Genomic DNA, 25,382 nt, shown 5'->3' with positions numbered 1-25,382 from the left:
CACAGTTGTATTAGGGACGAACATAGCCTGATCAACTACATTTCTTCGTAATACAACTATCACATGCCCTGGAATAATCGCAATGGTCAGTAAACCCAAGGCATACCCTATTGTTAAACAAGAAGAATGCATCAACCCAAATTTATAACAACTAAAAATATTTTAGGATTAATTATAGTTTATTGATATGCCCCCCCCCCCCCTTGCAGACAGTATGGTTGGGTTCCATCTCCCTGGAGATTCGTATTTCCCCAATCAGGGAAATAACGGATGGCTAGAGGAATCCGACGAGGAGCCTGAAGAGGATCCCATGGAAGAAGAGGAACCGGAAGAGGAAATCAAAGAGGAACCTGCAGAACCTGTGGCAGACATTGAAGAGGATGAGTCGGGAGGCGACAACAGCGATGATTCGTACACTGATTCTGTAGTCATTAACCCCCCTACCCAGTGAGGGTGCTAGCTCATCGGATGGGCCCTAATGGCCCTACCCCTCCCTGGGGTATCGACATTTGGAGGTGGAGTAGACAACAGGGGCAACGACCCCCGTTTGGCATGGCTCGCCAGTTCTATGATTTGAGGGAGGGAGGACCAGCTGACCGAGCACTTCCTGTCGTGGTGAGACGATGACGGAACACTGGCGACCTGGCCCAGGATACAGCCGAGCAACTGAATCAGATGCGAGCCACAGTGGCCCGGGGCAGAGCGAAGCTTTGTGAGTAACAAATTCAAACACTTGCTAAAACAACAACCCCAAAAGCTTAATGAAACCTTTACGGTGGAAATGGCTAATGGGAAAATAGAATCAGCCGGGGAAATCTATGTAGGATATACCCTGACTTTAAATCAGCATACCTTTCAAATAAACTTGATGCCTGTAACAATTAGGAGTTTTGATGTGATTATCGGCATGGACTGGTTGAGCCCCCATCATGCCGAAATTATGTGTCGCGAGAAGGCCGTTCGCCTTCATATCCCTAATCACGAAACCCTACTTATATATGGAGACAAACCCAGTACGAACCTTCGTCTTATCTCGTGCATTAAGGCACAAAAGTATCTACAAAAGAAGGACTTGGCGTTTCTGGCACACATAGTGGATAAGTCCAAGGAAGAGGTCAATATTCGAGACATCCCAGTGGCTTGCGATTTCCCGGACGTTTTTCCTGAAGATCTTCCGGGGATACCCCCAGAAAGACAAGTCGAGTTCCGAATTGACCTGGTGCCGGGAGCTACGCTCATTGCCAAATCACCCTATAGGTTGGCTCCTGCGGAGATGCCAGAACTGTCAAGCCAACTCAGCGAGCTCTTGAGTAAAGGATTCATCCGACCTAGCTTCTCATCCTAGGGAGCTCCGATCCTTTTTGTTAAGAAGAAGGACATATCCTTTAGGATGTGTATCGATTATAGAGAACTGAATAAGCTCACTATCAAAAATCGCTACCCACTCCCGCGAATCGACGATCTCTTCGACCAGCTCCAGGGAGCAAATTACTTCTCTAAGATAGATCTGTGGTCCGGCTACCACCAGCTCAAGGTCCGGGAAGAGGATATTCCCAAAACCGCTTTCCGAACCCCTATGGACATTATGAATTCGTTGTAATGCCCTTCGGTCTAACGAATGCCCCTGCCGCATTCATGGACCTGATGAATCGAGTCTGCCGACCATTCCTCGACAATTTTGTCATTGTTTTCATCGACGATATCCTAGTCTATTCTCGAAGCAAAGAGGAGCATGGCCGACATCTCCGGAAAATCTTGGAAACCCTGCGAACTGAAAAGTTATATGCAAAACTCTCTAAGTGTGAGTTCTGGATCCGAAGCGTAAACTTTTTAGGTCATGTTGTCAGCCAAGAAGGGATACATGTGGACCCTTCTAAGATCAAAGCCATTGAAGGATGGGCAGTCCCAGTGACACCCACACAAATTCGTCAATTTTTAGGTCTCGCAGGCTATTACGGGAGATTCATTAAGAATTTCTCCAAAACAGCCAAGCCACTTACCATGCTTACACAAAAGGGTGTACCATTTGATTGGACAAAAAAGCAGGAGGTTGCCTTCCGAACTCTGAAGCGAGCTCTCTGTAGTGCACCAGTACTATCACTACCAGAGGGAACAGAGGACTTCGTAGTTTACTGCGATGTTTCGAATCAGGGTTTAGGCTGTGTACTCATTGCCACACCCCAAAACCAGAACGGCGAAATCGTTCGGGGGTGGAGGACGTCATGTATAGTATCACAACAATGCAAAGTAGTAAAAAAGCAACAACATCATCCATTGCATTAATAATATAATTTTAATACAAGTGTGTTCTGTGAAGTGTATTAGACACCAAAAATATGAATCAAAATAAAAGATGAGTCTTGAACGAGCTCCATCTTCTCAAAACCTGGCACCGGTACCTGTCTACTGGTGACCTGAGAATACAAGTTATTTTGAAAGAGTTTATCAGCTTTAAAGCTGGAGAGATCATAAGTATTTTAGTGTCTGTGTTTGTATGAAAGTGTTTGTAAGTGTGTGATATATAAGTTTGTAAGTATGTTTGTAAATGTTTGAACTCTCCTAGAAAACCCTATGTTTTCTGCTAATAGTAGCCTTCTACCAAGGCATCAAGTGTTTGTATGTGTGTCTCTTGTAAGAGTATGTATTTTCCCAAATCTGACTATCATTAACCAAAAATATAGTTTTAACATTACTGTTTATTGTGTGAAGATCACAAAGTGAATGCAATGGGGAAATAAAATAGTACTGTAGTGTTGTATTAAGTAACTACTGCTGTACTAACTACCTTAAACCAATTGTTATTTAAAGTACTATGTGATCGGCCTGTACCATACTACCGACTAGAAACACGACGATGTAAGACGTCGGAAGGAATGACGTTTGGCACCCGTAGACTTGCAAGTCCCACTGTAGCGAGCAGCAAGGTGTAGGATAGTCAATCCAGTATAGATCTATACACAAACTCAACGCTCTCCACTTAAGGAGATTCTGGATACAAAACGAGCCATGACAGGTGATGCCATGCCCCGTTACGTGGCTCACATAACTGTAGTAGTGTTCTTGTATATGTATTGTATGTACTAGCTATATTGTATGTTCTCTCTGTCTAGTATGTATGTATGTTCTCTCTATATGTTATCGTTTGTTTCTCATCATAATGTTCTCTATCTGTATGTTATGTTTGTTTCTCATCATAGTATTCTCTATCTGTATGTTATGTTTGTTTCTCATCATAGTATGTATTGACTCATGTATGAACTGACTCATTGTATGTTTCACTGTTCTAGTAATAATATTAGTAACTTCCTAAACTATACCTATTATAGTTTACTGGCAATGTTGTTTGTATGTATGAACATCTTTGTATACCTTTGCTACCCAAAGGTAGTGAATAGAAAGAAGGAACTTTTATATCTATATACATATACATAATATATAACTGTGATTCAAATGACCTTCGGACAAACAACCGATACCCTAAGTCCACAACCAAGTTAAGACACCTTAGGACATGAAAAAACTTTGATTCAAGTGCTATAAGTACCAAGGATTTCATCTAAGGGTTGTAGGGCCTTGCTTTTGAGTTTAAGGTCCAAGGGTAAACTCTTTTGGAGTTTACGGTTTTTGGGTTTACGGTCCCAATGGGTTTACGGCCATAAACCCATGGTAACTTCTACCATTTTGTGCTTTGAGGTGTTATATGTCATAAAGAAGCATCCTTACTTTAAGTCTAAGCCTTAGGAAGTGATTGTGCCACCAATGCACCACTTTATAGAGTTTACGGCCCATGGACCATTTCTCCATGAGTTTACGGCCGTAAACTCTAATGGTTCATGATCTTTTTGATGTTTAAGGTCCTATACTTTTCAAGGATGTGATCTAGACTAGTATCCAAGGCTTGGTAAGGGACTAGGGCTCACAATGGCCCTTTCATTAGGGTTTACGGTCCAAGAACATGTCTTGACCGTAAACACCTTTGATCTTGTGTTTCTTTGTTGTTTTCTAGTTGTTTAACAAGTGTATCAAGCCTATAACAAGCCAAGGTAAGAGTACTTACTATATAGAAGCTTGTAAGGGTGTTTAAAGTCCACGAACACTAGTGTGTGTTCTTGGTGAAATGAAGAACACTTGAAGATCTGCACAAATGGAATGATTTCATGGATGAAATCATGTAAGATCACTAGTTTAAGGAAGAGATCAACTAATTAAGGCAAGAAACACTTACAAAGTTGAAGATCAAGAAGGAAAATCGGATGACACTTGAGAGGATTTCGAGTTCTAGTCTTGAAAGTGTGAGAAAGTGATAAAAATGACTAAGTGTCATATTTATACTCCTTAGAGTTTACGGCCGTAAACACCATGTTTGGGCCCTAAACTCCAAACTCTTGGAGTTTTGAGACTTTATTGATGCACAATAAACCCTAGAGTATCCTCTCTCCAGTTATCTCTTGAAGTACTAAGCTTTAAAACACTCAAACTGACTCCAAAAAGCTTAAAAGTTAGCAGAAACAGTTCTGACTTCTATTGAAGTGAATGGTTGTACAGAATAGAAATTTCGGGTTGTCACATCATCCCCCCGTTTGAAGGAATTTCGTCCCGAAATTAGAGTTTAAGCAAATAAGTAGTTACAAATAACTAAGTAAAAAGATGAGGATGTTTCAGTTTCATTTGATCCTCTCGCTCCCAAGTGAATTCAGGTCCTCGCTTGGCGTTCCAGCGAACCTTCACTATCGTGATACGGCTTTGTTTTGTTTGCTTGACCTCTCGGTTCATGATCTCTACAGGTTCTTCCACGAAGTTGAGGCTCTCGTTGATCTCGATCTCGTCGAGTGGGATTACAAGAGTCTCGTCGGACAGACACTTTTTCAAGTTCGAGACGTGGAAAGTAGAATGCACGTTACTGAGTTCGCGAGGTAAGTTAAGTTTGTAAGCTACAGGGCCGATTCTAGCGAGAATCTCGAAAGGCCCAATGTATCTTGGATTTAGCTTTCCACGCTTTCCAAAGCGTATCAAGCCTTTCCAGGGTGAGACCTTCAATAGAACACGATCACCCACCTGGAATTCCAATGGTTTCCTTCGTTTATCTGCGTAGCTTTTCTGTCGGTCTCTAGAGGCTTTCAATCGTTCACGAATCTGAACGATCTTCTCTGTCGTTTCCCGAATGATCTCCGGACCCGTGAGAGTGCTGTCAGGAACTCGTCCTTTAGCTAACTGGGTATCACCCACCTCAGCCCATCATAGAGGGGATCTGCACTTTCGGCCATAGAGGGCCTCGAATGGAGTAGCCTTTATGCTCGTGTGATAACTGTTGTTGTAGGAAAATTCGACAAGGGGTAAATGAGTATCCATTGCCTTCCCAAAGTCGATCACACAGGATCTCAACATATCTTCCAAGGTTTGGATAGTCCTCTCACTTTGTCCGTCGGTCTCTGGATGGTAGGCTGTACTCATGTCCAGCCTAGTTCCTAGGGAACTTTGTAGCGACTGCTAGAACCTCGAAGTAAATCTACTATCTCTGTCCGAGATAATGGATATGGGAACACCGTGCAGTCGTAAAATCTCCCATATGTAAGTTCTTGTAAGCTTCTCCATCTTGTCTGTTTCTTTGATAGGCAGGAAGTGTGCGGACTTGGTCAATCTGTCGACGATGACCCATATAGTATCAAGTCCACCCGTTGTCTTGGGCAACTTGGCTATGAAGTCCATAGTGATCCGCTCCCACTTCCATTCCGGTATCTCCGGCTGTTGTAGTAGACCTGAGGGTTTCTGGTATTCGACCTTGACCTTGGTGCAAGTAAGGCATTTACTCACGAAGGTAGCAATCTCTGCTTTTATGTTAGGCCACCAGTATAGCTTTTTAAGATCCAGATACATCTTATCTGAGCCTGGGTGGACGGAATAACGAGTGTTGTGCGCCTCTGTCATGACCAAGTCTCTGAAACCACCGTGTTTCGGTGTCCAGATCCGATCCATGAAATATAAGGCTCCGACACCTTTGACTTCCAAGTTCTTATCCATCCCTCTCAGGGATTCACTCGCCACATTTTCAGGTTTCAAAGCGTCGAGCTGAGCCTCCTTAATTTTCATGGACAAGTGTGAATGGATAGTCATAGTCAATGATTTGACTCTACGACCAGAGTATTCTTTCCGACTTAGGGCGTCAGCTACTACGTTGGCTTTACCCGGATGATAACGAATTTCGCATTCGTAGTCACTGAGTAGCTCGACCCACCGTCGTTGTCTCATGTTGAGCTCATTCTGGTCGAATATATGTTGTAGGCTTTTGTGGTTTGTAAAGATAGTGCTTTTTGTACCATACAAGTAGTGTCTCCAGATCTTCAGAGCAAACACAACTGCTCCTAGCTCAAGATCGTGAGTGGTGTAGTTGACCTCGTGTGTCTTCAGCTGTCTCGAGGAATAGGCGATGACCTTACCTCGTTGCATCAGAACACAGCCGAGCCCTTGATTTGACGAGTCGCAATAGACAACAAAGTCTTCTATCCCTTCGGGGAGGGATAGTATTGGTGCGGTGCACAAGGCTTGCTTGAGCGTTTGGAATTCTCTCTCCTGCTTCTCTTCCCAGTCAAAGGCCACGCCCTTCTGGGTCAGTATTGTAAGAGGTTTCGCAATTCGGGAGAAGTTCTGAATGAACCTGCGATAGTAGCCAGCGAGACCTAGAAATTGACGAATTTCGGTAGGCGTCTTCGGTGCTGACCAGTTCTCAATGGCTTTGATTTTGGAAGGGTCCACGTGTATTCCCTCTTCTCTAACGACGTGCCCTAAGAATTTGACTCTTCGGATCCAAAATTCGCATTTCGAGAACTTCGCATAGAGCTTCTCCGAACGCAGTGTTTCTAAGACGCGTCGCATATGTTGACTATGCTCATCCTTACTACGAGAGTAGATAAGTATGTCATCGATGAAGACGATGACGAACTGATCCAAGTAAGGACGACACACCCTATTCATTAAATCCATGAATACTGCAGGCGCGTTTGTTAATGCGAACGCATCACTACGAATTCGTAGTGCCCATAACGAGTTCGGAAGGCTGTCTTCGGAACATCCTCCCCTAGCACTCGTAGTTGGTGATATCCGGATCTTAAGTCGATTTTTGAAAAGAAGTTCGCCCTTTGAAGTTGGTCAAACAAATCGTCTATACGAGGCAGAGGGTAACGATTGTTGACGGTCAGTTTGTTGAGCTCCCTGTAGTCGATGCATATACGAAACGATCCGTCTTTCTTCTTGACGAACAAGACTGGAGCTCCCCAGGGTGAGAAGCTTGGTCTGATAAAGCCCTTGCTGAGCAGTTCGTTAAGTTGACCGGACAGTTCTTGCATCTCTGCAGGTGCTAGACGATAAGGCGATTTGGCCACGGGGGTAGCCCCTGGGACTAAGTCGATTTGTAACTCGACTTGACGTTGCAGAGGTAATCCTGGGAGTTCTTCTGGAAAGATGTCGGGAAAGTCGCGTACTACTGGAATGTTCTTATTGTGGTGTTGATTATGATGGCATGTGCGGAATTAGAAAGATCTAGTGAATCATCATGTAAAATCAGGAACACAAGGAGTAAATAAATCTTTGTAAGCTCATATTAGATCTAGAAAGGATATACAAATGGGTTTGTACACAATTTCTCTCTCTAGTCTAACACTCCAAATGGTTCCTTACATAATGGGAGTCACTCACTTCCTATTTATAGGAAAGACTCAACCCAGTTACACATACAAAGGGGAAAGCCTAAAACACTACATCCAAGAGTGACTTTACACCCTAACATTCTCCCCCTCAAAGTTAGGATTGGATGTCCCGCTTCAATCTCCAACGAGCTAACGCGATCAAGACCAAACTCCCCCTCGAAGTAACACCGGTCTTCAAATCCGCAAATGAATATTCGAAAAACCCGAGAAGCTTCGAATACCCATCATTCTCCCCCTTTTTATAATCAAAAAATGATTATAAAACCCACTAAGGGTGAGAAGCGCCCGAGGAATAGTCTTCACGATACTCCCCCTTGATGTGTACCAAAAATGAATCACCAAAAATCTTACACGGAAAAACAATCAGGAAAAAGCCACAAAAAATTTCCAATTTATGAAATTTTTTGACTTTTTGGGTGAAAGTTGCAAGATTTTTCAAAAACGGGTAAAAATCGTCACTTTCTGAATTCTGCAGGGACCCGTTGCGCCCAAAACAGCCAAATGTGCAAAACTCTCCCCCTTTTCCAAAGCTGGGTAGAAAGCGTCAATTTGCACAAACTGCAGGGGCCTGAAATGCATTTTCTTCAATTTTCAGCAAAAACAGTCCTTTTTCGAATAGGTATGAACCGCCAAACATTCGAAGCCTCAGGGACTATTTTTGAAAATTCTGCCATTTGTGTTCCAAACATACGAAGAGTTGTCCCAAACATTCGAATTTTCAGAAAATTTTCGAATTTGGGTGAAAAGTGTCAAACATTCGAAACTTCAATTAATTGATGAGGTTGCCAAATATTCGAAAGTTCAGGGGCTGAATTCGAAAATTCTGCTTTTTGATCAAAACATACGAAATTTGGATCATTCATACGAAGCCTTTTTCCATTTGTCAACCATTCGAAACTTGAGGGACTACATTCGAAAATTTTGCTTTTCCTTCCAAACATACGAAATTTTGCAACGCTTCGTACGAAAGCATCTCCTCTTCATACGAAAATTTTCCCAAACACACAAATTCGAAGCATTCGAAGCCTCTTAATGAACAGTAACCTCTTAATCATCCAACCTCTGAATCGAATTATCTCACTTCGTACATTCAACCCAAAATCAAATTTTTGTTCTTACAGTTCATCGTTTTTCGTTCGTTTTCCAGTTCACCAAACCCAAAATCGATATCACATACTTTGGAAATCAAAATCATCGACTTTCGCACATGAGACTCGTCTCACCATTCTTTGTTCTTTGCTTTTGAACATCGACCCTCAACTGCAATCTCAAATCTTTGACTCCAAAATCAATAATCGACATACATCACTTGTTCGTTCCTGGACATTCGTACCCTCGACCATCGTCGTCAATTTTTTGTGAATTCAGATTCCAAAAACCTTCGTTCTTCAGTCCTTCACAGGTACCCTTAAAATCAGCCGACATCAACACCATCGACCACAAAAACGAACTTCCAACCATCGATTTCCAGACTTCTCAAGTCTAATTTCAAAATCATCAATCAAAATCACAACTATCGAATCATTGACTAACCCCAAAAAAACAATCGATATCAAAGCAATCCAAAATCTTCGAAATCATCGTCCCCATATCATCTCTTCCCAAAATTTATTCTTCCCTTGGAACAATATCCATCACCTCTTCGTTTGCTATTCATAATCGATATTAGATCCAACTTTCCCAAATCAAAATGTCACTCGTTTTCGAAACAATCGAACACAGTGAGGATTATAGATACCCAAACCATCGACATTAAAAACAAATACAGACTCCACAATCGAATTGTCTTCAAACATTGACTTCAATCATCTCAACTGTTCGTCTATCGACTCCTATCATTTACCAATTTTCGAATCCAAATCCAAAATCATCAAACAATACCATTGACAATCAATCACTGTTCGTCAATCGATCATCTTTTGACGTTCGAAAATCAATCCAACCATCGGTTCCAATTTCTACTTGACTTCGCATCGATCGACTGTTCTCAGTCCAACTCTCAAATCGATTAGCCAACTGAACTCCAAATCAACACAGTACGTTCGATTTGTTAAGCCTTTGCTAATCAAAAACAATTTCGACTATCAATGTTCATTCGAATTTATGACTAAAAATCGAACTTCAAGCAATGAACTTTGGATGCGAACAAAACAGTTGCATATGAGAACTGTGTACGATAGGATCCCGATTTCGACTTATATGAGAACGAACATATGCTACTCGGAATTAATCTGCTTCAGCGTTGATTTGATGAACAGTAATATTATCGATATATGATCTTGAACTGGAATCAATGAACAGTAGATGAATATGATATTGGGCTTGTTAAACAGATTATTGATAGAAAATGAAATGGATCAAAAACTCTTGGATTGGGCTCCGGGGTATGAACAGTGAACATATCTGGTTTGGATTTGAATTTCGGATCAAGATATTAGAAAACATGATTTTAATTTTAATTTTATGATTTTGATCTAAACAAAAATAATTGGATCAATCAATGGGGTTGAAACAGATTTGATCCAATGAGGCAAATCGATCAAAAATTGAAAAACGAAAAACACGAATCGAAATCATGGACGTTTTGGAATCCATTTGAGAATTTGAGATACCTTTTTGACGAATCGAGTTCCGTTTTCAACGAATGAATCAAATTTAGAAGATCTTGGTTCTTTTGTTGGAATAAGAAAATCTCCAAATTGAACATTGTACCACCCACTATGCGAGATGTACAACTCGTTCTTTGTGTTCTTCAACGATCCAAGAACATCTTCAAAAGAACCACCAACACTATTGGGTTTTGATTTCAAATTCAATGCAACCTTTGGAGATTGTTGCTTTGGAACCCAAATTTGCTTCACGGATTTTGGCTTCACAACATTTGACGATTTTTGTGAGTAAACCCGCTTATTTTTCCGATTAATCTTCTTCTTCTTTTTCTTTCTCATCTTTTTGCATCTTGAAGACTTGATTCCATGAACAAACCCACTTTCCACAACATAAACTTTGTGAATTTGAATCAAATCTTTTGGAGTTTGATACTTGTGAATTTCTTGGATCACCGACTTCCGATAAGGAATCATTCCTTCAAACGAATCACAAGAACACAAAATATCATCGGTTTGAACTCCAATCGAGCAAAAAACTTTTTCATCTTGAAAATCAACTTGAACTCCTTTTTCTTGAACATCAAGAACATCGAGAACACGATAATCATCATCAAGAACGTCTTCGACAAACTTAAGAGCATGAAGATCACTTGGGTTTTCAACAAGAGAAATGTATCTCTTATTAAACAAGTCTCTTTCTTCTCCTTCCTCTCGATTCTTGCTACGAGCTATCATGAACATGGAAAGATCATACAAACATTTAATCTTCGAAAGTTGTTGAAATATCAATCTTCCATGATCATCTTTCAAACCTCCATAAGAAACCAAAGAATCCCATGAAATCAAACCTCCTTTCAACAATAATCCATAGAATTGAAATTCATTGACTTCGTATTTCACACCTTCAATGATTACAACCCAAGAATCATACTCCAAACGCACCATGATCACAAAAACTTGAAGATTTCTAGAGAGAGAAAGTGATTGTAAATGGGTTTTCTAGAGAGAGAAAGCAAAAATCACTTGAATTCTAGTGAAGAAAATCGAATTATGAATAGAATCAAAGATGAATTCGATTTCTAGAATCCAAAAACTCTCTAAACCACGAAGATCCAAGATCATAAAATGAATCACCAAATCAAGAAAGCCATCAAGGATTAATTCTTGATCAAATCAAGAACACCCTCTCTGATACCAATTGTAGTGGTGTTGATTATGATGGCATGTGCGGAATTAGAAAGATCTAGTGAATCATCATGTAAAATCAAGAACACAAGGAGTAAATAAATCTTTGTAAGCTCATATTAGATCTAGAAAGGATATACAAATGGGTTTGTACACAATTTCTCTCTCTAGTCTAATACTCCAAATGGTTCCTTACATAATGGGAGTCACTCACTTCCTATTTATAGGAAAGACTCAACCCATTTACACATACAAAGGGGAAAGCCTAAAACACTACATCCAAGAGTGACTTTGCACCCTAACAGTTCTGAATGTCTTTCGTTTCTTGGCTCACATCGACCACATGAGCAAGGAATACGCGACATTCCTTTCGCAAGAATTTCTAGGCTTGAATGCTCGAGATGATACGAAGGTTCGTGTCGGGTTTGTCGCCATAAACTACTAGAGTTTCGCCAGACGGCAGATTAAGGAGAACTGCCTTTTCGTAACACATGATGTCGGCACGATGAAGTCTCAACCAATCCATGCCGATAATGACGTCGAAACTTTTAATTGAGACCGACATGAGGTCGATCGAAAATGAATGGCTATCTAGTGTTAGGGTACACCCTATGAATATACTGCTAGTGCTCTCCGTCTTTCCATTAGCCATTTCTACAGTGAACGGTTCTTTAAGTGCTCGTGATTTTTGCTTAAGTAAATGAGCAAATTTTTAGTTCACGAAACTCCTCTCCGCTCCACTATCAAACAATATGCATGCATAAGAGTTATCAAGGAGAAACGTACCAGTGACCACTGTGGGGTCGGCAACCGCTTCCTCGTGGCCTATGGCCAGAACTCTTCCCACTCCACTGACATTCCCTGCCTTCGGGCAGTTCCTCTTGTAGTGGCCCACCTCGCCACAACCGTAGCAAGCTTGGCCCACACCAGCGCCGGGGACTTGGGTGATTGGTTTTGCTGGAGCCTTGCAGAAGCGGGCAGTGTGCCTCTTCCTGCTGCAGTTAGAGCACTGCATTTCACGACAGGCTCTAGTGTGGTGGAAGTTGCACTGGTTGCACTTAGGCAGACTTCCAGCGTACTGCCTTACCGGAGCAGCAGCGGCAGGTGCTATCGCAGCATGAACTGCCACGACCTGCTGCTTTTTGGCAGCCTTCTTCTTCTTTTTCTCATCCCAGAACTTCCGCTTGGAATCAGCGGTTTTGGCGGGTTCTGAGATGGCCAGGGTTGTTGTTGCGGCCGGGGTACGAACCCCATGGTCTATAAGCCGCTGTGCCAATCGCTTGGCACTATCGAATGTAGTGGGGTTTGAAGCCAAAACATTTCCCTGAAATGGAGGCACCAGCCCCCATATGTATCTCTCTATCTTCTTTCCCTCTGTATGAACCATGTTGGGACAGAGGGCCACCATCTCGCAGAACCTGGAGGTATAGGAGACTATGTCGGAGCCTTTCATGGTTAGGCTCCACATTTCCTGCTCCAGTTTTTGAATCTCGCCCCTCGGGCAGTATTCTTCTATCATCAGCTTTCTCAGAGCTTCCCAGCCCATAGCATTAGCCACCACTAGAGATAGTGACTTGACATGGATATTCCACCATGTCAGGGCTTTTTCCTCGAAGGTGCAAGCAGCGAACTTGACCTTGCTCCCTTCTAGACATGAGCAGATTTCGAAAACCGATTCGGTCTTCTCGAACCATTGTGAGAGGGAAATGACTCCGCCAGTCCCTCTAAAGGACTTGGGCTTGCAGTTGGTGAAGTCCTTGTAGGAGCACTCTCTCAAGCGCACAGGAGCTTTACCATGAGTAGATTGAACATGGGTTCCTCCTCCAGTGGAACTAGAAGAATGATATTGAGCCATGGCTGTTGCCACAACCGTAGCTACTGCAGCATTTAGAGCTGCCGTATCGATTTGAGGAGCAGGTGGTGTTGCAGTGATCGGAGGATCGTGTCTCGTTGATCGGTGTGGAGGCATCTTGTAACTATAAGTTTAGAAAGATGAAGATATTGATAAGAATTTAATGGGGAAAGTGTGATGAGAATGACTCATGGACTAACTCTCCATAGCCCAACAGCACAATTGAATAGCACGATTGAATGTAGATCTAGTACTAACAGATGATAGCATTTGGAAAATAATTTCCATGAGATTAGATATCTGTCAATAACACTGGAATTATAGATGTAATAAGTTCGGGAAAAATGACCTAGAAGTAGGCCTTACATCAATCAAGATGGGAAAATTTTGACAGAACTACGACCTAATCAAGACCTAACAGGTCTAAGATTTACAAAGATAGGAAATTAGACTAAAGTTTTTACATAAACTAGGTTATATCCAAAAGAGAAGTTGATGAGACTCTATCGGCGACGAGAACTACTAGAGTGAGTTCTTGACTCCGACAGAAGGCGTTCTATGTCCCTCATGCGCCTTTCAGATCTTGCTTGCTGAGCTTAAAGTTCCCTGACTTCGGCTTGGGTTTCAGCAAGTTCTCTCTGCAGAGCTGCATTATGGACCTGAGTCCTTTCATGAGCAGACTCTAACTGGCGAATGTGGACTGTGTTAAAGCCAGAGTTTGCGTCAATCTCCACGACTCGGTCGATAGCTGCTTGACCTTGCTCGATGTTCCGAGAAATCCTACGAACCATGATGGGTAGGACCCTGTCAGCTGAACCTCCCTCGGTGAGGTTGTAAAAGCTTCTGTCCCCATTGTAGGGCATGGGTTGACCCTGTTCCTGACTCCATCTGTTCAAGTTCGTGGCCCACAAAGGTGTGAGTCCTTGAAATGCTGGACGAGGGTTAGGATTTGGGTTTTGAGCAGCTAGGGGTAGGTTGTTGACTTCTGACTCTGAGTCAAAACCATCAGAAAAGCCCTCAGCATAGTGATCATCCAAAGGGATTAGGTGATCATCTTCTGGCTCTTCTCCAAGCCATCCAACATTGTCGTTGTTGGGATAGTATGGGTCTCCGGGGATATGGAATCCAGCCATTTTATCTACGCGAGAAAAGGGATATAAGAAATAAGCACATAAGTAATTCATAGTAACACAAAATACTCCTATAGTATTTTAGGTTTATGTTCTGTTCTAATGTTTTCATTGTAGTAGTGTTGGTAAGTTTTTAGACTTGTTGCAACCTCACAACTACACTTAGGCACATGCTAGTCACTCCTCGGATAATATAGTTGATCAAGCTATATCTTCCCAGATTTGACTATATGTCTCTAAGTCTACTTGTGCTGCCCAACAATCGTAATACTTTTGTTCTGTCCTAGTGACACTGATTTTAGTATGAATGTAGGTATGTATACTTGGTTAAATATTTTATTATTTAAAAGTATAAACTCTTTATCAGAGTATTTTTAAATCCCGCTGTGTTTATAGTTTGTATATCTTTTATGGGTTGATATACTCGATTCACTATAAACAATGCTCTGATACCAATCTGTCACACCCCAAAACCGGAACGGCAGAATCGTTCGGGGGTGGAGGACGTCATGTACAGTATCACAACAATGCAAAGTAGTAAACAAGCAACAACATCATCCATTGCATTAATAATATAATTTTAATACAAGTGTGTTCTGTGAAGTGTATTAGACACCAAAAATATGAATCAAAATAAAAGATGAGTCTTGAACGAGCTCCATCTTCTCAAAACCTGGCACCGGTACCTGTCTACTGGTGACCTGAGAATACAAGTTATTTTGAAAGAGTTTATTAGCTTTAAAGCTGGTGAGATCATAAGTATTTTAGTGTATGTGTTTGTATGAAAGTGTTTGTAAGTATGTGATGTATAAGTTTGTAAGTATGTTTGTAAATGTTTGAACTCTCCTAGAAAACCCTATGTTTTCTACTAAAAGTAGCCTTCTACCAAGGCATCAAGTGTTTGTATGTGTGTCTCTTGTAAGAGGATGTATTTTACCAAATCTGAGTATCATTAACCAAAAATATAGTTTTAACATTACTGTTTATTGTGTGAAGATCACAAAGTGAATGCAATGGGGAAATAAAATAGTACTGTAGTGTTGTATTAAGTAACTACTGTTGTAGTAACTACCTTAAACCAATTGTTATTTAAAGTACTATGTGATCGGCCTGTACCATACTACCGACTAGAAACACAACGATCTAAGACGTCGGAAGGAATGACGTTTGGCACCCGTAGACTTGCAAGTCCCACTGTAGCGAGTAGCAAGGTGTAGGATAGTCAATCCAGTATTTTATACACAAACTCAACGCTCTCCACTTAAGGAGATTCTGGATACAAAACGAGCCATGACAGGTGATGCCATGCCCCGTTACGTGGCTCACATAACTGTAGTAGTGTTCTTGTATATGTATTGTATGTACTAACTGTATTGTATGTTCTCTCTGTCTAGTATGTATGTATGTTCTCTCTGTATGTTATCGTTTGTTTCTCATCATAGTGTTCTCTATCTGTATGTTATGTTTGTTTCTCATCATAGTATTCTCTATCTGTATGTTATATTTGTTTCTCATCATAGTATGTATTGACTCATGTATCAACTGACTGATTGTATGTTTCACTGTTCTAGTAATAGTATTAGTAACTTCCTAAACTATACCTATTATAGTTTACTAGCAATGTTGTTTGTATGTATGAACATGTTTGTATACCTTTGCTACCCAAAGGTAGTGAATAGAAAGAAGGAACTTTTATATCTATATACATATACATAATATATAACTGGGATTCAAACGACCTTTGGACAAACAACCGATACCCTAAGTCCACAACCAAACAAGGAACAGGAGGTAAGGTGAGCTATCAGTCCTAAGTCCTTTCAATCCTACTTATATAACTATATCTATATAGATACACATTTAACAGAATATAAGTTTAAAAGAGTTTACTAAAAGTATTTGACATGTAAAAGAGTTTGTAAAACAGTTTGAAGTAGTTTGTTTGATAACACAGTTTGAAAAGTAAGAAATCCACTTGTTTGGTAGTTATTAATCACATGTGATTGATATAATAACTATAATAGTTCAACTTGTATTCCCCCCCATAAAAGCATTTAAAATCATTTAAAAGGTTGATTAAGGGGTATGAACTCACCTGTAGTGAGTGGTTTGGATGAACGGATGTATAGGATGCTAAGTGTCAAGTGAAGACTTGAGCACACACACGGATCCTAGTTAACATATAATAACACATATATGTATCCAATTAGTCATTTAACAACTAATTAACCAAGTTAACACACCCTAGGACATGAAAAAACTTTGATTCAAGTGCTATAAGTACCAAGGATTTCATCTAAGGGTTGTAGGGCCTTGCTTTTGAGTTTAAGGTCCAAGGGTAAACTCTTTTGGAGGTTACGGTTTTTGGGTTTACGGTCCGAATGGGTTTACGGCCGTAAACCCATGGTAACTTCTACCATTTTGTGCTTTGAGGTCTTATATGTCATAAAGAAACATCCTTACTTCAAATCTAAGCCTTAGGAAGTGATTGTGGCACCAATGCACCACTTTATAGAGTTTACGGCCCATGGACCATTTCTCCATGAGTTTATGGCCGTAAACTCTAATGGTTCATGATCATTTTGATGTTTAAGGTCCTATACATTTCGAGGATGTGATCTAGACTAGTATCCAAGGCTTGGTAAGGGACTAGGGCTCACAATGGCCCTTTCATTAGGGTTTACGGTCCAAGAACATATCTTGACCGTAAACACCTTTGATCTTGTGTTTCTTTGTTGTTTTCTAGTTGTTTAACAAGTGTATCAAGCCTATAACAAGCCAAGGTAAGAGCACTTACTATATAGAAGCTTGTAAGGGTGTTTAAAGTCCAAGAACACTAGTGTGTGTTCTTGGTGTTCTTGGTGAAATGAAGAACACTTGAAGATCTACACAAATGGAATGATTTCATGGATGAAATCATGTAAGATCACTAGTTTAAGGATGAGATCAACTAATTAAGGCAAGAAACACTTACAAAGTTGAAGATCAAGAAGGAAAATCGGATGATACTTGAGAGGATTTCGAGTTCTAGTCTTGAAAGTGTGAAAAAGTGATAAAAATGACTAAGTGTCATATTTATACTCGTTAGAGTTTACGGCCGTAAACACCATGTTTGGGCCGTAAACTCCAAACTCTTGGAGTTTTGAGACTTTATTGATGCACAATAAACCCTAGAGTATCCTCTCTCCGGTTATCTCTTGAAGTACTAAGCTTTAAAACACTCAAACTGACTCCAAAAAGCTTAAAAGTTAGCAGAAACAGTTTTGACTTCTATTGAAGTGAATGGTTGTACAGAATAGAAATTTCGGGTTGTCACACTCATGCAGCGTGGAAAATTGATAGCTTATGCATCCCGATAACTAAAGATACATGAGGTGAATTATACCACCCATGATCTCGAATTGGGAGCTGTGGTCTTCGCCTTGAAAATTTGGAGGCACTACCTTTATGGTGCCAAGTGCACCATTTTCACCGACCACAAGAGTCTCCAGCACATTTTAAATCAAAAGGAGTTAAACATGAGGCAGCGAAGATGGGTTGAGCTGCTAAACGATTATGAGTGCGAAATCAAGTACCACCCAGGCAAGGCTAACGTGGTAGCTGATACCTTGAGTCGGAAAGAATACTCAAATCGTCGTGTGAAGACTCTTTCAATAACCATCCAATCCCATCTGTCCTCACAAATCAAAGCAGCCCAGTTCGACGCCATGAAGACAGAAAACAGAATGAGCGAAGCGTTACGTGGAATGGAAAAGAACTTCGAAGTCAAGGAGGACGGAACATCTTATTTCATGAACCGAATTTGGGTCCCTAAACTTGGGGGATTCAGAGAAGTAGTCATGAATGAAGCTCATAAGACACGATACTCCATCCATCCAGGGTCAAATAAAATGTTTCTGGATGTCAAGCAATGCTATTGGTTGCCTAACATGAAGGTATAGATTGCCACGTATGTTAGCAAGTGCCTCACTTGTGCTAAAGTGAAGGTAGAGTATCAAAAGCCTTCGGGACTATTACAATAGCCGGTAATACCCGAGTGGAAATGGGAAAGGATTACTATGGACTTTGTGACCAAATTACCCAAGACCACAGATGGATTGGATACCATATGGGTAATAGTCGACAGGTTGACAAAATCCGCCCATTTCCTGCCAATAAAGGAGACATACAAGATGGAACGACTAACAAGAATCTACATCAAGGAAATTATGAGAATCCATGGAGTACCAATATCTATCATCTCAGATCGAGATAGTAGGCTCACTTCACGCTTTTGGCAATCACTTCAGAAGGCTATGGGGACACAACTCGACATGAGCACTGCTTACCACCCACAGACGGATGGTCAAAGTGAGCGAACCATTCAAACGCTTGAGGATAAGCTTCGAGCGTGTGTGATAGACTTTGGAAGGTCGTGGGATACCCACTTACCTTTAGTTGAGTTTTCGTACAACAACAGTTATCACACAAGCATCAAAGTTGCTCCTTTCGAAGCATTATATGGTCGTAAATGTAGATCACCGTTGTGTTGGACAGAGGTAGGCGACACTCAACTGGCAAGAGGGCAGACACCAAACAATGCATTAACAGGACCAGAAATCATACGCGAAACGACAGAGAAGATAGTTCAAATCAAAGCTCGACTTCAAGCATCACGCGACCGACAGAAGAGCTACGCTGATAAACGGCGAAAGCCCTTGGAATTTCAAGTCGGGGATCAGGTGTTGTTAAAGGTCTCCACCTGGAAAGGGGTGATTCGTTTTGGGAAACGGGGAAAACTAAACCCAAGGTACATTGGACCATTCGAGATTCTTGCCCGAATCGGTCCAGTGGCTTATAGACTGCAACTACCTGCTGAGCTCAGCAATGTACACCCCGTGTTCCATGTTTCAAATTTGAAAAAGTGCCTATCCGACGAAACTCTCATCATTCCGTTGGAAGAAATCGAAATCAACGAGAATCTCCTGTTCATCGAGGAACCCGTCGAGATCATGGACAAGGAGGTGAAGCGTACTAAGCAAAGTCGCATTCCAATAGTGAAGGTTCGATGGAACGCAAAGCATGGACCGAAATTCACTTGGGAACGCGAAGACCAGATGAAGCAAAAGTACCCTCACTTATTCTCGCATTCTCAAATCTAGCTTCAAAAAGAATTTCGGGACGAAATTCCCTCTTACGGGGGGATGATGTCACAACTAGCATTCTAGCTAGGAAATTCTGTACTCTTGTAAACATTATCTACTATAAACTCGTAACTCTAATTCATATTATGCTTGAAGTTTATCCTATGGAGGCAAATTCAAACCCAGATTCACCAAAGTAAAGTTGAAAACCCTAAAAATCTCGGTTTAAGCCCATTATGGACTAGGGTTTTCTTATTGGGCCTAATGGGCCAATAAGCCTCCAATTTGACTATGTTGGGCTTAGAACCTTCAAATGGACCATAAATCAATTCTTTTATGCACATTGGGCCGTGAACCACCTCTAAAAGCCCAATGGGCCGAAACCTACTTAATGGACTCATGGTTTCGAACAAAATCAAGCAATGGCCCAAGATAAACTACTTCCTTCCTCCTAAGCCCAAGAATTCAGCCCAAGATAAAAAAAAAGAAAAAGAAAAAAGGAAATCAGATTAATGGGTGGTTAAGGGGAGGTTGACACCTCATAATTATACATGGGATATCCATGCACCAATCTCATACTTCCATGCACCCATCACCTCAAGACTCTCTCCCCTCTCTTCTTCTATTCTCGGCCGAGGATCACCAAAACACACACACATCACAACAAACTCTCTCAAATTCTCTCAAGACTCAACCATATTCTTCATCCAAAATTCTCAAAACTTTTGCTTGTGTTTCAAGAGGTTTTCGCAAGATAATCATCAATCTTGGTAAGTCCTCACACCTCAAAGTTTTATCATTCCATTCTCTTGTTAGATCATTCCTTTAAACAAAGTTTTTGGTGTTTATACTCTTAGAAATCTTCTTGAGTTCGAGATCTACTCAAGGAAGTTGCTAGGGCCAAAAATCACTTCATCTTTCCATCTCTCTCTTCAAAAACCGAACCCACAACCCAAGGTGAGTTCATACCCCTCTATTTTTGGTTTTCATATGATTTTTGGGGGAGAATACAAGTAAAATGTGTCGATCTATGTGTATTTGTATGATATATGTGATTTCTTGTGTTTATGTGGTGAATATGTGCTAAAAAGAAAGATAATTCGAGATCTATAGTAAGGAAAAATAAGTGATCTATGAAGTATCACACTTAACAAGTTAAGAAATATATCATCTAAGGAGTTATAATAAGCATATTACACCATAAAACTCATTATTGGGCTATTTTTGTCAAAAAAAAAAAAAAAACAAAAGTTTGGGAGAAAAATGTCATTCACGATTTTTATAAGGGCCAAAAGGTCAAAACAGTTAAAGTTGGAATTATTATGACTACTATGCTTTTTAATGGACTAAAAGTGTAAATTTTAGTCTAATGGGCTAAACTTTTGGGCTTTTCGGCCTTTAGGCCAAAATTTGCGAAAAACATAATTTTTAAGGGGATGAAATTGTAAGTTTCTCAAAACAGGGGTTTGAAACGTAAATAAACACATTTCAGGGGTTAAAAATGTCTTATTTATCAATTAGGACTACAAATTCAAAGTTTTTGGAGTTTGGGTAAAAGTTGCGAAAATTGAGGATTTAAATATAAATCTTTTGAAATAAAGGCTGAAACTGTCCAAGAACAAAAGTTTAGGCTGAAAAATATTATTTAAATAAGTCTTTGGGCCAAAATGTCAAGAATAATAGTTTAAGGACCTAAAATGTCATTTTTCATAAAAAGGGGACTAAAGTTGTCATTTTTAATAAGAGAAAGGCTGAATAGGTCAAACCTACATTTTTGAGTCAAATATTTTACTATTAATATACTTGGGTCAAAAATACAAAATTTTATAACTTATGAATTTAGAATGAAAAATATACATATATATAAATATTTCATAAACCTAAATATCGTTATAAAAAAATTGGCGAACGTTACAACATTTCGTATCAAAATAAATTGTATATCACTAAATATATAGACAATCAAATACATAATACGATATTTGGGCCCATATTCCCTATTTGTGCTTATTGGGCCTTCGTGACCCAATTGCATAATCTCTTGGGCCCACTATAATTAAAATATGTTTAATGGGCCTTGGTGACCCAATTGCATATTTGGTAGACCCTCATTAGTTTTAAATACTATTGGGCCTCAGTGGCCCATTTGTATTACTAATATGGTCCCAAATATTCATCACGAGCTTAATGGGCCTTAATGGGCCCGTCGTATGCTCGAAGGCCTAGAATAACATACATGACCTACGGTCTGTCATGGTCCTCCCTCATGTTTGTTAGGCCCATTTCATATCCACGAAAACATTAAACAATTATGGACGAGGTTAATCATATTCATAAACTATTAGCTTGGATTTAGTGAGAAACGTCGTTCAGCACCAACGAGTGTTTGGGCGTAGCCTGTAGTTATAATCAGAGTCTCCTGGAGGGAGAGCTAGAGTTTTTGTATAGATCTATACGGGGATGACTCCCCTACACCTAAGCTGTTCGCTACAGTTAGACTCGGCCAGTCTAGGGTGACAAAACCTTGATCAACAATTCGATATTTTCACAAATGCCAAGGCAGGCGAAATAGTCATTATTATGTATGGTTATAACGACTCACGTAGAGATCCGTTGCTCATTTCATTTTCTTGGGAAAGCGAATTTATATATGTTGATCGTACAAGCGTTTATTCGATAATACAAAATCATTATACTATCAAAATGGAAAACATCGGGTTTTCATGTGGTAACAATAATATTCAATACGTATACAGACACTTATCTACTATTAAATGAACAAATATGAAAGTTAATCATTTCACGAATCATATACACATACATTTATAGGATCTTCACAACATTTTTATAAAAAGTCTTTTTACAGAAAATATAGGATTTTCTGGAAGTTACATGCGACATAAACTATTTCACATCAAATATACTTATGAACTCACCAACATTATATATGTTGACCGTTTTCAAAATAACTTGTATTCTCAGGTAATCATTAGTCAAGGAAGCATCCAGTGTGTTGAAAGTTTCTTTTGTAGTTGCTAATCACCAAACACTTTATATTTTTGGATTCATGTAATGTAAATTAAGTACTTGATGTAAGCAATGCTAGTTGTACTATGTAATGTTTGGTGATGAATGTGTTATGATTCATGTATATTCATTGTGACGATAATTCAATTGTTAGTCACGCCAGCCCCCGGACGTTTTCGCCGTCTGGTTCGTGGGTGTGACAAATATCTAGTGATTGTACATGATTTCATCCATGAAATCTCTTCATTTTGATAGATCTTCAAGTGTTCTTCATTTCACCAAGAACACTATGACAACCCGGAATTTCTATTCTGTACAACCATTCACTTCAATAGAAGTCAGAACTGTTTCTGCTAACTTTTAAGCTTTTTGGAGTCAGTTTGATTGTTCGAAAGCCTAGTACTGCAAGAGATAACTGGAGAGAGGATAATCTAGGGTTTATTGTGCATCAATAAAGTCTGAAAACTCCAAGAGTTAGAATTTTACGGCCCAAACATGGAGTTTACGGCCGTAAACTCTAAGGAGTATAAATATGACACTTAGTCATTTTATACACTTTTTTTACCATTTCAAGCCTAGAAACTCATTCTCTCTCAAGTAGCATCTGATTTTCCTTCTTGATGTTCAACTTTGTAAGTGTTTCTTGCCTTAATTAGTTGATATCCTTCATCATCTAGTGATCTTACATGATTTCATCCATGAAATCTCTTCATTTTGATAGATCTTCAAGTGTTCTTCATTTCACCAAGAACACCAAGAACACACACTAGTGTTCTTGGACATTTAACACCCTTACGAGCTTCTATATTGTAAGTACTCTTACCTTAGCTTGTTATAGGCTTGATACACTTGTTAAACAACTAGAAAACAACAAGAAACATAAGATCATAAGAGTTTACGGCCAAGGCAATCTCCTTGGACCGTAAACTCTAATGAAAGGGCCATTGTGAGCCCTAGTCCCTTACTAAGCATTGGATACAAGTCTAGATGAATTCCTTGTGGAGTATAGGACCTTAAACAAACAAAAGAACCAAGCACACATGAGTTTACGGCCGTAAACTCATGAGGAATGGTCCATGGGCCGTAAACTCTAAAAGGTTGTGCAATGGTGCCACAATTACTTCCTAAGGCTTGGACTTGATCATAGTATGCTTAACCTTGACTTGTAAGACCTTAAAACACCAAATGGTAGAAGTTACCATGGGTTTACGGCCGTAAACCCATTAGGACCATAAACCCTAAACCGTAAACTCATGAAGAGTTTACCCTTGGACCATAAACTCAAAAGCAAAGCCCTACAACCCTTAGATGCAATCCTTGGTACTTATAGCTCTTGAATCAAAGCGTTTTCCATGTTCTAGGGTGTCTTAACTTGGTAAATTAGTTGCTAAAAGACTAACTGGATACATATATGTTTCAGTATATGTTAACTAGGATCCTTGTGTGTGCTCAAGTCTTCACTTGACACTTAGCATCCTATACCATCCGTTCATCCAAACCGCTCACTACAGGTGAGTTCATACCCCTTAATCAACCTTTTAAATGATTTTAAATGCTTTTATGAGGGGGAGGGATACAAGTTGAACTATTATAGTTATTATATCAATCACATGTGATTAATAACTACCAAGCAAGTGAATTTCTTACTTTTCAAACTATGTTATCAAACAAACTACTTCAAACTGTTTTACAAACTCTTTTACATGTTAAATACTTTTATTAAACTCTTTTAAACTTATATTCTGTTAAATGTGTATCTATATAGATATAGTTATATAAGTAGGATTGAAAGGACTTAGGACTGATAGCTCACCTTACCTCATGTTCCTTGTTTGGTTGTGGACTTAGGGTATCGGTTGTTTGTCCGAAGGTCGTTTGAATCCTAGTTATATATTATGTATATGTATATAGATATAAAAGTTCCTTCTTTCTATTCAATACCTTTGGGTAGCAAAGGTATACAAACATGTTCATACATACAAACAACATTGCTAGTAAACTATAATAGGTATAGTTTAGGAAGTTACTAATACTATTACTAGAACAATGAAACACACAATGAGTCAGTTCATACATGAGTCAACACACACTATTATGAGAAACAGAGAGAACATACATACATACTAGACAGGGAGAGAACATACAATACAGCTAGTACATACTATACATTATACAAGAGGACATACTATTATGAGAAACAAAGAGAACATACATACATACTAGCGAGAGAACATACAATACAGCTAGTACACACAATACATATACAAGAACACTACTATAGTTATGTGAGCCACATAACGGGGCATGGCATCACCTATCATGGCTCGTTTTGTATCCAGAATCTCCTTAAGTGGAGAGTGTTGAGTTTGTGTATAGATATATACTGGATTGACTATCCTACACCTTGCTGCTCGCTACAGTGGGACTTGCAAGTCTACAAGTGCCAAACGTCATTCCTTCCGACGTCTTTCATCGTCGTGTTTTTAGTCGGTAGTATGGTACATGCATATCACATGGTACTTTAAATAACAATTGGTTTAAGGTAGTTAGTACAGCAGTAGTTACTTAATACAACACTAAAGTACTATTTTATTTCCCCATTGCATTCATTTTGTGATCTTCACACAATGAACAGTAATGTAAAAACTATATTTTTGGTTAATGATAGTCAGATTTGGGAAAATACATACTCTTACAAGAGACATACATACAAACATTTGATGCCTTGGTAGAAGGCTACTTTTAGTAGAAAACAT

Source organism: Lactuca virosa, chromosome 1, assembly GCF_052849685.1.
Source record: "Lactuca virosa cultivar CGN04683 chromosome 1, Lactuca_virosa_CGN04683_v6, whole genome shotgun sequence".
In the NCBI taxonomy this organism is placed as follows: domain Eukaryota; kingdom Viridiplantae; phylum Streptophyta; class Magnoliopsida; order Asterales; family Asteraceae; genus Lactuca; species Lactuca virosa.
This window is presented reverse-complemented; position numbering follows the sequence as displayed.